At 38.4% G+C, this 16,626-nt stretch overlaps 2 pseudogenes across 1 annotated transcript; both read right to left on the bottom strand.

Moving 5' to 3' along the window:
• Positions 1-103: 103 nt before the first annotated feature.
• Positions 104-13,687, bottom strand: LOC149047923 (alanine aminotransferase 2-like; annotated as a pseudogene). The gene is made up of 12 exons (XR_016184889.1): positions 13,434-13,687; positions 9,241-9,327; positions 8,287-8,383; positions 7,324-7,456; positions 6,524-6,643; positions 6,146-6,275; positions 4,281-4,494; positions 3,811-3,919; positions 3,436-3,501; positions 1,793-1,948; positions 824-936; positions 104-417 (listed from the first exon to the last, which is right to left on the bottom strand). The product of XR_016184889.1 is annotated as an alanine aminotransferase 2-like (transcript).
• Positions 13,688-14,596: 909 nt separating this feature from the next.
• LOC149047922 (uncharacterized) lies at positions 14,597-16,365 on the bottom strand (annotated as a pseudogene).
• Between the last annotated feature and the right edge of the window lie 261 nt (positions 16,366-16,626).

Raw genomic sequence — 16,626 nt, 5'->3', positions numbered from 1 at the left:
TAGATATGAAATTACTAAAACACTCCGGCGCAATGCCATGCAGTAACTTAAAAAGAATGAATTTTTTATATTCTTTGCGGTATCACACAGGTAGCCGATACAATTCACGAAGCAGAGGTGTGTTATATTGTAATCATAATAATAAACCCCAATAAACCAGGCGAGTACAAGCATTCACGACTCATCATCGGAGTCATCATCGAAGTCACTCTTATTTAGACTTCCACCTCAGGTTCTCGAAACGTCAGTCACTGCCACCAACAACACCGTAGATACCCTATAAAAAACGAGCTCTCAGTTTGAAATCCCTATTAGTTTTCTTTGTCGTCCTTGTACTTGTCCAAGAATTCCTTGTGAAACTTGCTCAGCCTTTCGTACATAGGAGCAATTTTTTCTTCAGGGGGTAGAATTGTTAATCTGTAGGAGGAAAAAAAGGGAACAAAGCAATTGGAAAGGAGGCAAGCCTGTGATTGCAAACTATGAGATAAAAGATAAAAACTCATCTTATTTTAGAGCAAAAGAGCATAAATAGAAATAAAAAAAGGGTGGCATGGTATATAGGCGAGTATCTAACGAAATGAGAACCAATCGAATTTAGTTTGTTGGTATGCAGTAGTCAAGTAACGAATGGTTCTTGCTGAATGACTGTATAGACTCTGATCGTACCCGAGGTTTACCATCAGACTTTTAAGGAAAAAACAGATATTCAAGAGTCCAATAAGATAGATGGAAAAAACCGGCTCGTTATGTCTGGAAAGCAGTGCTGTCACCGATAGTATTTGGGCTGCTCATCTCATGGACAACACAGAAAGATAAAACTGACCTAAAATGGTATGTTCCCTCCTTTTGTCCAAAATTTCTTCCAGGCATGGGGACTATTCCGGTTGTTTCCAACAACTGCCAGCAATAGAAGTAGTCTGGGTCAAGGTTATTATGCTAAAGAGAAACGGAAATGATTTTAAGAAATAGAAATGACATTCTCATAACAACCCTTTTCCCACTGATGGACGCCAAGTTAACTCGAAATGTAAGGAAAGATGAGTAGTGCACGGATAACGCAAATTGGCAAATGACAAAGTAGTGTCCACAAATAGATGAGGTGCTAAACACTGACTATCAGCCTTACTTACGACGATTTGTTTCTTCAAAACCTCTCAGAGATCTTAAGGTGACTTCAACACTTCGTTCAACGTTTTTTAACGAACAAACTGTTTTGGAGAATTAAGATATGACATGAACGAAAGTTATGTTGATTAATGTAACTTTTAACCCCAAATACCTCTCGTTACAATTATCTGAGTTACTTTTTATGAAGGATGATTAAATTTCAAACTGTTTTTAGGCCGCGTGTCAATATATTCAAAAACAACATTTGACACCACAAAAATCATCGTGAAATCAATTTTTGCGGAAAAAACCAAAGTGATTTGAGAGAGGGAGAGAGGTGGAGAGAGAGAGACAAAGAGAGGAGAGAATTGATAAGTTATTTATCGGTTAAAGGTCGTGACCGAAGTCTCTGCTCATTAATGCTGCCCGGCTAGGAAAACAACATGAATAATTACAACGAAGCTAAAGACGTTCTGCAAAGCGACTCAACACGAAGCGGATATCGCCCGCTCTCAGCTGAGAGCGTACCGGATGGGAGAGTAGTGCCTGCTCTCGGAACCAATTAAATCGCAGGATTTGTAGAATACCGCCTGCTCACGTACTGAGAAAAAATAATGAGTATCATCTCGCACCTGCTGAGTATAGTGAGTAAACTTATCGTCACATCTACAGCTCACTTCCTCACCTTGGCTTCCTCGATAGCTTTTTGTGGAAGACGAATTCTGGGGAAAGCATACAAGGCACCAGTTACTTCATTACACGTCACTCCTTCTAAAGAATTCAACATTGAAGTGGTGATTGTCGCTTTCCTTTGGTAAGAGTCCAAAATGGCCGTCTTCTCCTACAAAACAAAAGTAAAAATATACTGAAGTCTTTCGTAAGATAGAGATAGAGAGTTAATTAGAGATAAGATGTTTATTTATAATCGCTTTGCAACTAAAAAAATTAAACTACACGATTATTAAATAGGATAATATCAATAATAATAATAATAACATTGAAAAGAACTATAAGTGGTTTAAACCACGTTTCAACAAAAATTGGTTTGTTACATTTATAAATAGAATATGTCGATTAAATATAAAATTCCAATTAGCTAGTTTAGGCTTTTATGACACTAACAGTGATAATCGTGTCACGAAATCTTCTTGTCTAGATCTTGAACACGGGCCTAAACTGCCGTTTGTTTCCAAGGTTCAAAGTACATGTGTTACGAGCCTTAGAAACAAACGGAAGTTTGTTTGCCTCACCATCATTGACTGATTTTTGGTCTCTGGTGAGTTTCACGCAAGAAATTTTAAAATTGTAAAAAATCACTTTATTCAGTATAACTACGTAACAATTATTTAGCAAACATGACTATAATCTAAATCAGTTAACAAAGTCTTTTAACCCTTTAACCCCTAAGAGTGACTGGCATCTAATTTCTCCTTACAATATCACCCCTGAGTCACACTTTAAGGTCACGAGAATCAAGGAAATGATTACCAACTAAAGAAGCTCTTGATTGTTAAACAAATTCTCCCTGTCAGCAAGTTAGGAAACGTGTAGAGAACAGTATGGAGAATATGCATACTGATGTTAGAATGACTGTACTCGACCTTTAATGGCCATCTTTACAATTTTACATCCATTAAAAAAATGTGATTGTAGTTTGCAGGAAAAGGAGCCGTATCCATGAGAGAATTTATCGATAGGGATCCTTATTCATGAATAACCTTATTCAAAAGGAAATCACACCATTAGGAACCTTGTCCTTAAGGAACCTTATCCCTAAGAAACCTTCTCTATAAGGAACCTTATCCCTCAGGAACCTTATCCTTGACCTGTCAATGAAGGATAAAGAGTCACGATAGTTTGCGGTACAAAGGATTCTTATTCATAGGATACCCTATCCACAGGGATCCTTATTCATTATTACTTTGACGGAACTTAGTCCGTAAAGAGTATGAAGTGCAGTTAACAGTACAAAGGAAGCTTACTCCACAGGGAACCCTATCCTTCACGTACCCATAAAGGATAGGGACTAAAGCTTGCAGGACAAAGGGACCTCATCCAAGGGGAACCGTACCATAAGGAACCTTGTCCACAAGGATTTCTATTGCTTGGCGAGATAAACGACAGTATGATATTTCAAAGTTCTTCCTTTGACTGCGAGTATTTCTTACCCAAAAAGGGCAAAATACACATAAATACACGCAGAAAAGAGGAATAATTGAATGATTGGCTTATAGATCTATAGCCGATTTGATGAGTAATTTTACTCTAAAAATAATTCTTCCTTGGAGTGAACTCAAATATAACTGTATCCAGACCTTCGCTACAAACCTGTATAAAAGTTTCATACGACTCGTCTCCAGGCTGAGGCGGACAACAGATTAAACTTATGGCAGCCTTGAAAATAGAAAAAAAATTCAAGCAAGGCTAAGTACATGATTTTGTTCTTCTATCTTTCAAGCAACGTTTCGCTTTCCCTTCAGTCCTTGTACAGAAGTCAAAAAGCCGTTTCAGTACAGCAGATATACGTAGGGGTGCATGGTTTGGTACTTCTCTCTGTATGTGAAATCTCCCATTTTGTGAAAAGAGATAACATTCATTAGACGTTCAAACGGTTTGGCTTACTCACCGTTCTGTTTCTGTTAGACTAAGTGCATCATCATGAGGTTCTCTACATGTTTAAAATTAAGAAACTTGAAATAATACCTGCCCAATAGTCAAGCCACTAACACTTGGTGACATCAGATTTCTAAACTGCAGTTTGACTGCGTTGCTAAATCCGACCAGCTCAAGATACCCTCCCCTCAAACCACACCTATAAAAGTAAAATAAATGAAATGATTCTTAAGCTGAGAGAAAACATTTACTATTAGAGCGTGCATGTCATTCGGTATTTAACCTGCGTTTGCATATCGTCCTTTCGCCCAAATTAAAGTAGTGTAAATATCATGTTCACGAACTCCAAAGCTAAGAAATCTTGTAAAGAAATTTCACGTTGAACATCTTAAAGCATATTTTTGGCGTACCGCAAACAACCCGTTAAGACCCCTTCCTTCCCTGCCTCTTAACGAAAACTCCAAATAAAACACGGGTTAAAATAGAATAAGTGATGATAATAAGAATTTTTACAATTAATTATGCCGCAGTGTTGTTCATAATGTGGCCTCTCCACTCACTCGCCATAAAATCCTTTAGAGGCGGAGTTGAGCGACATCAATTGAAAGTTATTGTATTCAGGTCCCAGGTCCCTCAAAACCTTTTTGCACGAGTGGAATGGGACTTCCTTTGTAAAGACTGTTTCCTGGTACACTTCATCCGCAAATAAAACCAGTTTCTCTCGCGCACAAAAATTGATGACTTCCTTTATGTTGTCGTAATTCAAAATCTGTCCTGAGTATGAAAGATAGACGAAAAGGTCATCCTATGACTATTAATATGGGTGGCCAATCACAGGTTAAAGAGACCTCCGAAATGGCGGTTGAGGCAACACAGGAATTATAAAAACACCAACACGAGTATCCATTATTTACCAATTTTACAATGTGTCAATAAACTACGTGTGGATTCTGCCGAAAAGGCAATATTGAAAATGTAATAAATATAAAAATAAATAGAGAACTTCTTTGCCTGTGGAGGATATTCTTAATCTGCTGTCTTTTTGCTTCAAAACCACGCAATTTACATAAAACGGCACCTACTCAGATATGGCTTCGCCCATCTCTGCTGTCATTGCCAATATGGTAATAAAGACGTCGAACAAAGGGCCTTAGCCACTTCATACCTCCTATCGCACTTAAATTCAATAGAGCCGTCTATCCAATTCACCCTTGAGCATGAAAAGAATAGACATTTGCCCTTTCTTGATTTAAATGTGTACAGAGGGGAACAGGGGAATTTAGAGACAAGTGTCTATCGTAAACCTACCCACAACGACAAATATCTCGCTTTCGATTCTCACCACCCTATTTGCCATAAAACGTCTGTAGCCAAAACTTTACTCAGGAGGGCTGAGTAAATTGTGATAACGAGTATATCGGACGAACCAAACGTCAGTTTAGTAGACGTTTGAAAGAGCATCAAAAAGGAGTCTTCTTTTGCAAAAAGAAAATTCAGCTTTATTGGTGGAATAAGTCTAAAATTATCACCACTAATCGACGTTACCACCGGCGCCTTCGTTTGGAAGCCTGGTATATCAACTCCTCCCACGCTCCTTTAAATCGTGCTAATGGCGGCTTATTTCCTGACGCCTATTTGCACCTCGTCAGGTTACATTCATTAAATCTTTAAAGCAGAGTAGCATCAAACCATGTCAGCAATAAACTAATTTGTCGGTATCTGTGCGTTATATACTAAAACAAATGGTGGATATTTACCGAGCCGCGAGGCGGCAAGCTATAGGTGTCCACCACTATTCACCTCCCCTTCAGTGAATGATTGATAATTACCATATGACCCATACGGCCCCGCGCGCACAATCCCATAGAAAACCATGTTGAAAGCTGACGTTTGTACGACGGATTGACGTGAGTCGATCCGGAAAAAGCCATTCGGCCCTGCACTAACACTGCTTTGTTGCAAAAACTTGAAGGAAAAAAGGGTAAAAGCATAGGCGCGTTTTTAATGAATTGTGATTTATTTGCTCTGACTCGAAAAACACAAAGGAAAATTTTTTTAATAGTAAAATATTTTTTGTTGTTCTCCCGCGTGCGCCCGTGTATCGCGTCCTACTATGGCTGAACCAAATTTTCGAAATTTTCAACGCTAAGTGGTCATGTGATAAAATGCTTATTGACTGACTTTGGTCTGGCTGGACGGGTAAATATGATCGCTGCGTTCAGTCCGTATATCATGACCTCGAGCCAAAATTTTTTTCCGTACGTGCGTTACGTTTGGACAATTCTCATTATTTCTTATTTCCCCTTTGGGAGTGGTTACTCTCGAGAACAAAAAAAAAACATCAGGTTTTCTACTTCACTCATTCGTCATCAGGTTCATCTCCAACCACAGCACTAGTTACCATGGTTACAAACGTATGTCTCACCTGTAGGATTACCGGGATTAATCAGTACTAGTCCTCTTGGTTTACAGTGCGGCCTAGCCTCATCTATGGCTTTCTTCATTTCACCGATGTCCAAAGACCAGTTATTTTCTTCTTCCAAATAATAAGGGATCTGAATAGAAAGATCAGTTTTAGCGCAGCAATCATAAGCTGGGTCATTCCTCTTATGAACTCTAATTTACATGAATCACTGATTGGTATCAGACCTTTATCTATTCTAATTTTTTCTTCTGTTAAGTTCTACTTGTCCAATAATGAAGCACTAAGATACAAAGAATAAGAAACGATAAACTGAAGATTATTCAAATGAATCAATAGAGAGATGCCGGTTGTAAGTATTCAACACAATGTCAGCATTACCTCGTAGAGGTTGAATTCTACAATCTTGGACTTGTAATGAGGAAAAACTGGAATGGGAATCATGAGCCCTGGCTTAAGTTTGCCGTTCGGCATATCAGTACCAAGGGATGCGAGGGCTACCTGTAGAAGAAAATTTAGAAGAAAATGTAAACTGCTCTGAGATGAAACAAACCTTGCGTGGTAATCGCAGTATTTCTAGTTATTTAAATTAAAGAACTACTTTTCACAAACACTGCCACCCTACGCAGGCGGGTAGCTTACATTGTACATACACATAGTGACCTTATAATTGGTTACTTATGTCAACCTTACTGAAATTTCTTTTCCTTCTTCTCCGCATCCTTTGAATCTGAAAATCCTAAATGGGACTGTTAACATGATTTCTCGACGTCGTACCTCAACCGTTGCTCTATATTATGCATCGTTTTAAAAGTAAAGTTGATGCAATCTGAGGCATGTAGGTAACTTGAAAAGACTGATATCTGCAACAGTTGCTACTCTGAAATGTTCATGGTCTCGTTAAATTTCAGTGGAGCTGGGCAAGGTTTTGTTTTGCTAATTTCGTTTGATGTAAAAAACAAATGGGTTCCATTTTCCCTTGTTTCTGTTCAGTTAAAGCGCACACATGAGCCCAAAAAGTGCTACAAACAACAGTGGCAAACTTGTCCAAACCACATTTTTCGTTTTAACCAAATTTCGCTTTCATCACGTTTTTGTACCTGTGATATACAACTGAGCAGACACACGACTTTGATCGGCAGATTAACTGCAACCCAGTAGAAAGAGTACTGGTCTCTAACCTTGATTCCTATCGCGCCCCTCCATCAGTTAAAATGACGTCATCAACGTCAGCTGGGTAACCATCTCTTCTCGAAATGTATTTGGCTACATCCTCGCGAATGAGTCTTAATCCAATCATATCTGTGTACGAATCTAATAAAATATACATTATTATAGATAGTGATGTCCTTCAAAACCATGTGAATTGATATTTAAAATCATTTGTAAGCACAAAAAATAACTGAAATTTAGTTGATTTCTGTCTTTTTTAGTACTTTTTCTCGCAAGAACACAGTATATGGAGTCTGTAAACAAATAAAACTTATAAAGGATATGAGAAAAGTACATTTGATAATTTTTTACTAGGGTGGATAATATTCCAGCTTTATCACTATAGTGAGGTGAACAATTATTTTAGTATGAACCACGTAGAAACTGAAAAAGTTCAAAACACCATTGGCATGTTTGGTATATACTAAATGAATTAAACATACAATAAATTCCCTCCTATACTGAAGCCCGCAGGTTCAGGGGCTTATGAAATTGAGATATCTAACAAGAAAGATTAACAATCCACTTTTGATAGATTTATAAAATTTAAAATCGAAAAGAAAGAAGGTTGAAAAGCACGCAAGAAAACCAAATATCCAAACCAAACTGCACAGTGCTTCTCCCAAAGCAGCACAACGTAAAGGAAAGGATTAAAGAAGCAAAAAACAAAATCCGAAAAAAAATTAATTAAAAAACTTTATAAAATCTACGCATAGAGCCTGTAGTAAAATTAATTTGCTACCTACTTATGGCAAAACTTGGTGTTGCCCTAAGATTCTGTGAGCCTTTCTTTTTACATCCCAAAGCAGCAAAACGTAAAGGAAAGGGTTAAAAAGGAAAAACAACAAAATCCCAAAAACATTAAATAACTTCATAAAATCTACTCATAGAGCCTGTAGTAAAACGAATTTGCTATATACTTATCGCAAAACCTGATGTTGCCTTTAGGATTCTGTGAGCCTTTTCTTTCACATCCTTAAGGAATTGAGGGTCATCAAGAAATTGTGGACAAAGGAGACAGGCTAAACACTAAAGATACAAATAACCATCTTAGTAATCCTTATCAAAGTACCTTTCTTCAAGAATTAAATTGTTTTTTTTTCTATTTTGATGGAGAAGGTTAATTTTATTACTCAAGCTCAGCCGTAGGCAGCGAAGAGAGAAGGGAAATTTTTGGAGAGGGTTGTTTAGAAGAGTGGCTAGTTTGAGAGGGAACGTTGTAGGAATGGGCTCAAAAAAGAGAGGGTTCCCAATGGGGTTCTTCAATCCCGCGATCCCGACTAAAAATACAACTAAGTGAATATTCTTCACATCTAGAGTCATGTAACTCAACAGGTTAAGAGCATCATATCGGTTAAATTCTGAGACTTTCAGGAGGTTTTTCAACGCCGTTAAGCATTTCAATTGGCGCAGCAGTCTTAGACTACGTTTCCCTGTTGTCCATTGAGGATTTTTGATAAATTTGCAACTTCACTTCTGATATAATTTTCATTCCCGCGCAATAACTGAAGAGAGCCCGTATGCCTGGTGCTTTTCATGACTGAGAAGATCCATTTCTTCATAAATTCTCGTCAACGGACATCCCGGTTCTAGGTTCGTTTAAGTGATTATTTCCCGAATCCTGCTCCTCAGAATCGCCCATTTCCGTGTCCCGTTCATAATAGCAATCCTGCATCTCGCTCCCTTCTTACTTTAAATTCCCGGATCCCGGACTCTAAATTAGCCTAATCCCGGATCCCGAAAAATCTATTGGAGACCCTCAAAAGAGGGGGCAGATGTGAAATTAGGTTAGTTGTAACAGTTAATTGTAAGGATAGAATTTTAACCGACTTAACATAGAGCGTCAGTTAAAATGCTCCTAACTTTCTTGGCATCAGCTTACTAACCTGTCTTACAGAGGTGATAGGTGACTGTCCAAATGCATGAGGGTCTCCATAATGTATTACAACCTCATCAAATGGTTTTCTTTCACCCTACAAAATAATGTGATTTTAGGGTTTCAGAGGAATTCTCTAGTACTTAAATCTGCAGCTTTTTTGTTTTCTTTCGGAAAAGTTTGCCATGTTTGGTCTATGTCTATGTGATATCGAAACCATATGGATGACTGTGGGTAAGTTTTCACACAGCTAACCCAGAACAAAATGCCATGCTTTCATGTAAACTCATTCTGTAGTTTTTAATGTCTGATCATGTAACTAACTTTACACATGATAATTTTATGAACAATAAATGACATTACAGACCAGACAAATGAATTATATCAGCTCAAGACAAGCAAAAAGATTTTCCGAAGACGACAAAGTGAGGAAATCTTTACCACTCTTAACCCTGTAACTCCCATGAGTCTTCAAGACAGAATTTCTCCTTAAAACATCAGTACAGTTTCAAGCAGACAAATGAAAAGTGATGAGAATAAAGAAAAATATAAATAAGAGGATTATTAGTTAATCCAATAACAAATCATCCAAACTCACATCACAAGAATTGTGTGACAGACAGTAAGGTAAACTACTATGTGACCTTAGGTGTGAAGGGGTTAATATGAACCCGAGTAGCCAGTGATGTGGGCTAGCTAGTAAGTCGTCCTCTTCGGTAGGAAGAGTTAAGTGCCGTGGTTGTGAAATTTAAATGAAGGAAAATTTCTCGAAATTCAGTGTGGGAGAGTGAAAAATTATTTGTGGGAGAGAGGCACATAGCTAAGTGATGGCGACAAAGGAAAGAAAAAAGCAGAACTGTTCGATATATTTATTTATTGCAGTAATGAAGCAGATCCATTTAGCTGCCTCTGCTGAAGCCCGCAAGAGCTGTTGGAGGAGAAATTACAAACAAGTCAGGGCAAATTTCTAGTTCCTAAAATTTTGGATGCTTGGATGCACAACCTCTGTAACTTTCCAGAGTTTTCGTTCGGCGTCCACGTGCAGCCTGGCCAAGCCTGGCCTAAGTTTCTTGTTGCCATCATTTAATTTTTGTTTTTTTCTCTCTGATTCGTAGCAAGGGCTAACTGTAAATCTTAACGATACGAATTGAAAACCCTTTAATGAGCTCAAAATCTAAAATTAGCAAAATTGCAAAATGAAAATCTGTAATGTACAAAACCAGGAGCCCATTACTTCTGACAAAACGAGAATCCATGCGGTAAACTCCACCGGCCAGGCCCCGGTTGTTCGAAGGTTGGATAACGCTATCCACTGGATAAAACTCTATCCGTTGGATAACGCTACACGTTTTGCTATCACTTATCCGCTGGATAGCGATTTATCCATTGGTTAGCGTTATCCGCCTTTTATACAACTGGGCCAGAATGATAAATCGGTCAGTTCGTCACTAGCGTAAATTGGAAACACAACTTACCATACAATATTAACTATAAATAACATTTGAAACCTAAACTGAACATTTTTCCCATTTCATCCATCTCTGAATATTTTTGTAGTAAATAAGGGCAATGGTATGAGATAGCTTCTATGTTTTCCTGCTGAGGAGGAATGCGTGACATATGTAGTAAAATGTCATGTCACGCATTCGAATTATTCATCGTAAACGGACAAGTGAATATTTTGCAAAGTGCACCACGAAGATTTTCCTTTCGTTCTTTCCCAAGTTGTTATTATTTGCAAGGTTATGTAGGTTCATCCTTGCCGTTGGTGGCCTTAAGTTTTCTGCAATTCTATTGATGTAAATTACAGATCTACACATTTTCCATTTCGAAAATTATATAGAGTTTGAGTTCATTCAACAATCTACAGGTTTCAATTTTGTTTCGAAAACTATAGTAAGCCCTCGTTACGATTCAGCAAGAAGTAAAACTACGGTATAATAATGACTTCAAAACAAACGAGGCACGAGAGCTTTGGAATGTTAAATTAGTGGTACGTCCAAGCATTAAAAATTTTTGGTACTAAAGATTTGCCCTCACTTGTTTGTAATTTCATCTCCAACAGTTTTTTTGCTGTCTGACAGTAGAGGCAACTTTGGTCTGCTTCATTGCTGCAGCTTTCTTGGATGAATAAAAAAGTTCTGTATTTTTTTTCCTTTGCCGCCATCACTTTACTTAATGTCTCTCTCGCAAATAATTTTTTTCCTCTCCCACTTTGAAATTCGAGAAATTTTCGCTACTTTTCTCTACCACTGCACTTTTCTCTTTATACCGATGAAAGCGCCTTCGCACCAGATCACTGAACCGCGAGAACTCGGAAGTGGCCTATTACTTTTACGCTCTATGACCTAAACTACGCATTGAGTTATCCACGAACGTAGTGGAGATTTCGCAATTTGGAGATTTCTAGAAATCTGCAATTTGCGAAATGGAAATATGCTAATGATTTGCAAAATAGAGATCTGTAATTTGCGATTTCTTCCGAGTTCTCGCGGTTCAGTGATCTGGTACCGAAATAACGGCGTGAGGACGAGGCTAAGTGCGAAGGCGCTTTCATTGATATAAAATCAGTCAAATTCTCACTAAAAATACCTCACCTCACTTCCACAGTGCATCGCTTTTTATCTGCCCGCTTACTATGTTTGAAAATAATCCATTTTAGCGAGTTATCCATATCTAGGTTTACTACGTACATAGAGGTCCGAACGCTTGATCCGAGAAGCGAAAAATCCAATCTTTAAACGACCAGGCAGCCACAAATCCAACGAAAAATCCAAGCACATATATTGTAGTTTCATTTCAATTCACTACAAACTTAATCTTCTCCGTGAAACCGACGCTACGCCGCAGTTTGCTTCAGAAATTTCCAGTTTAGACCAGACGTGACCGCTACGACTCTTATTTCGCAAGTTGATCATCTCAAAACTGGAGCTTAGGTCGCCTGTAGTAAACTTACAAGTATAATTCATGGCGTGTGTCATCTGATGCATTTACATTAAAAATATAATATACTTCTAACTTTTCCGCATCTCCCTCCTTTTTCGGCCTAATTAGGATATCATAGAAAGAAAACTCAGATAATGTGTCAGCGGTGATTTGTTTCTCCTCTGACACTGACTTTCGAGTTAATTAAATTGTTTTCAAACTTTAAAGGACGTCGATTTAAAAATGAATACATATTTTTAGTTGGAATTTGGTGAATGGCTGGATGTGTTTATCATCTCTTATAGCGACGAAAGTTACCCTCAGCATCACGTATGAGAGCGGCGTTGAGTGCCAAATGGAAACTTAAATAATCTGTCAGGGTTTCCTTTCTTAGACCACGAAAATTCTGATGGTTTCACGTTGTTGTTTCGCAGAGAACGGCCAAGAAATGTACACAGTTTTAAGGCACTCACGTGAGACTATTTTTGTGCTCATTAAATCTTTGTTTTGCCACGTCCTCGTTGCCGTCGCCGTGGTGGTTTGCCAAAGGTCCTTGATGATGAGCAAAGTTGCCCGAAGCAAATGAGGAAAACCGGAAAATGTGCTGATGATTGAGACAGATATACAGCTTTCAAAATTACCATTCGAGATGATTGTTAATGTTTTTGTACCAAGGCTGTTACTTGTATACAGAAAAGGAAACTTCGTTTCTAACATCATGGATGGCAATTTTTGGTTTGACGGCGACTTCTATGTTCGAAATCTGGACGCCAGCGTGGAGCTCCGCCACTACCAATCGCTTTAAAAGGGATTTTTTTTCTTATCTTGACAGAACTTTCGCTCTTCTTTGAGCCTGTTTTTTTTTTTTCTCCTTTTTTACCAAGGGCTTTCTTCCGCTTTTTGATTTTTGTTTTAGCAACGATTTTTCCTTAATCAAAGAGAGTCCATGAGTGAATTTTGTAAAGTGCGCGATGTGGGCAAACTATGAAAATAACATGAAAATCGAGAGTTTGAATTCAGTTTACTCAAATAGATGAAAGAATCGATTTTTTCGGCCTCTGAAGGTGTGAAGTAACCTTAACATAGGAGTGAATCATGCAAATCACAACTTTTCAAAACAGTGTATTAGTTAGTCCCAAGGTAATTGAACGGCCACAATGATGTGACAGGTGTTGCTTCTTGTCATGACGAAACTTGGAAAATAAAGCAACAGGCGATCAAAATTGTTTCGTAGGTTTGAAATACATAAAGAACCTGAAGGAACGCACCAGCACTCACCAGCGCCATTTCGTGTTTTATTTCGTAAGCCCGGGCATTCATCCATCCTCTGACATTATAGGCTCTCTGGAACAGTGGGTTAATTGTTTTGTCCGTCAGGATTTCGTTTGCTGCCGTTTCCATCTGTAGTAGAAGTGAAACTGGGGAAATTTCTTTCGTCAGTTTAGCAACAGACGTCAAAGAAATTACCAGTCTTCAATCACACCGCATCGATAGTTTATGTTAAAAAGTACCCTAAGAGTGGCCTTAAGCAATTCCATTATGTTTTTTTTTTCTTTTTAAACGACGGTCGCTCAAAATTGGCGTCTTTCTTTTATCATTTTCTGATCGTTTATCAAGCAATTTATCTTTTCGCTGCCATTGAAACAGGTAACTCCGCCCACGCTCCTCCTGAAGAAGGCACCAGATAAGAGTGTCGAAACGTTGGGTCTGTGAATTGTAACTTCTTCGGCTACATTCAATAAATCTGTAGACCAGAGTAGCATCAAACCATGTCTGATTGTCCACCTGGTTGCAATGTGAACTTTAATATATCGGTAGAGTACTTTTACTCCTCATTACACTACAGACGGCAACGGTGGGGTACGGAAGGACCTGGATCGAGAACGGCGTTGTTCCCGCCAAAAACAAACCTTTAGGCGCGTCCATCACTTCACGACGGCATAAGTAGTGACGGTCATCAGCCGCTGAGTCTTTTCACGGATTTTTATCTGTAATATTTTTATATATAATTTAAATTAAAAATGGACAAGTTTTAAAATGTTCGAGATTTGCTTCAGCTAACTCACGATGAAAACACCATTTCTGATGAGAAATTCGTTCTTCTCTACGAATGTTTTCAGTAAAAAAAAAAAAAAAGATTTTTGTTACAAGTCTTACGATCAGTTCGACCAAGATGATATAGCCCTAAGCTGATTGCAAGGCGGAATTCCAAATCAAAAGGGCTGATCTTTGCCGACTTGGCGATGTGTTCCAAATTCCTCGGTGATTACATGCAGACAGAGAAGTATTTAAGGTGTTCTCGAGAGGTCGTGTGTGCTTCCGAGGCAAATGAGCTTTCTATGTGAGAAAAGTTACTTTCTAAGTGAGAAAAGTTACTGGAAATTAAGTTTTTAATGTGGAAAATCTCAATAGTTCTTCAGAGAAGCAAGAATGGCGTCGGTTCATGTACTCTGAGGCATAAACAGTGACAAAAAGATGTATTTGTCAAGTCCCAGTCAGAATCAACACAATAGTGGCATTGGGGATTATGTATTTTTCAAGGTGATAACCACCCTGAAGTTGTACACTGAATTTACTCAAGTCAGCATAAACAAGGTTTAAACAACTGCTTCAATTGAACATATTTTACTCTACTCACAAGCAAAATATCATGTTCACTAAAAACAATTTTACAAGTCTGAAATTACTTATCGATCACCTTCTATAAAACCGCAAGAAACATGGTGTTCATTTGCTGTTGCTGTTGTAGGAGTACCTCCAAAACCTGCTGTTGACCCTCCTGTTCTTTCTCTTTTAGTTAAAGCTCCTGTTTTCGAACTTCACGGTCCGCATCAGCCTTTTCTCTCAAAAACTCTACGAGTGGTTATGCGCTTCTCTGGCCTGACTTGCGGCGTTTTGGAGATCCATACTTTCGTGATTTCCGTTTCTTCGTCTCCCTTAAGTTTTCCATTGCCTCTTTTGGTATGTCGTCAGCCGTTTCTTTATCCTTTTCCTGTTGTTTAGAGGCAGAATCTGCGTCAGCTGTCGCGGTATCTTCTCTTGAAACTAACTCTTTAAGGCGCTTCTTTTACTGTCAAATCATTCCACTACCCTTTTCTTCCTCATACATTTTCTTTATGAGCGGGATTTTCGAGAGGGAAAAAACGGGAGAAACGCCATAACATTGCGTGATATTTGTCGACAGCCAAGTCCCTGTCAGGGACTTTGCCCTTTAGAAAAGATCTAGTAAGAGAGAGTACACAGAGGAGACACGCGGTTGCCAAGTATTTTGATAACTTCTTCTTCACAGGATCACACGTACTCACTTATGGCTGTAGTCACTCGTAGTTACCTATGGTCACTCGTGGTCACTTATGGCTGTAGTCACTCGTAGTTACCTATGGCCACTCGTGGTCATACGTAACTACGAGTGACTACAACTACTGGTAAAGTCACTCGTGTGTGCCTTTAAACAAGACCCGCAGCATCAGCATTTCATGAAACGCGATACTTCAGGAAAGACAGTTACCCTCCGTATGCAAAATCATGATATATTTGTGGCGAATGGAAAGCTTCATGGTGAGAACGTTCAATTCAAGGGGAAGTGTAATTTTTTGATGTTCTTGAATTATCCGGTTGGTTTATAATAGGGAGGGGGGGGGAGAGAGAGGAAGGATTTGCACTTTTTTCTCTTACTTCCTTTGATCAATTTTTGGAATTGAGTGGGGAGTTCCAACTGAACGCTGAAGCTGGTTATTATACAACACGAAACACAAAACTTACTTTGAGGAGAAAATACCGACAAGGTTTTTTCACTGACCGCTAAGTATCATAGTAAATGTCAGTAGAGATCATTTGCCTTAGACAGAGCAGCCTTGAACGGGAGTAACTAAGGTCTGGTCACATGCAAGCATTATAGTGCGTCAAAACCAATAAATAGTTGGTAACTAATTCCTATTGACACTATAGTCTTTCCGTAAGCAACATACTAAAGCATTTCAAACTGAAAGTTCAAGAATTATCATGGAACACTTTCTTCAAGTTCGAACACTGAAAAATCTGCAACGCCTTGCTGCGAAAATGATTCGCAAACTTCTATGGCAGTAAAGGAAAAAATTGATCTGAAAAACTCTTTTTTTTTGGTTTAGTAAAAAGGACTGACCTGATTTGAGAACCTGTATTGTACAGGAATTGTGTATGTTTGCCGGTGACAGGAACTTGTCGATTCCATTTTACTCCTTAAAATTAATACTGATTAAAAGTTTTCATTATTCTTAAGCTTACATGTGTGTGGCCGAGCATTACTATTATTACTATTTTTTGAACGCTTTTTATTTCTGCGAATCGAATCACGTGAAAATATTATTTATAAAAACCCCGCAGAAAACATCACGTGCCTTACAGTTGTGTAACTGGTCTGGACGAATAAACTTTTATTACTTTTCCTTGCAATAAATTGCAGTTTGCATATTTTTAGGTGAATATCCACAAC

Source organism: Pocillopora damicornis, chromosome 3 (assembly GCF_964200805.1).
Source record: "Pocillopora damicornis chromosome 3, jaPocDami1.2, whole genome shotgun sequence".
Lineage (NCBI taxonomy): Eukaryota > Metazoa > Cnidaria > Anthozoa > Scleractinia > Pocilloporidae > Pocillopora > Pocillopora damicornis.
The sequence above is the reverse complement of the archived record's forward strand: the minus strand, read 5'-3'. Positions and strand labels throughout refer to the sequence as shown.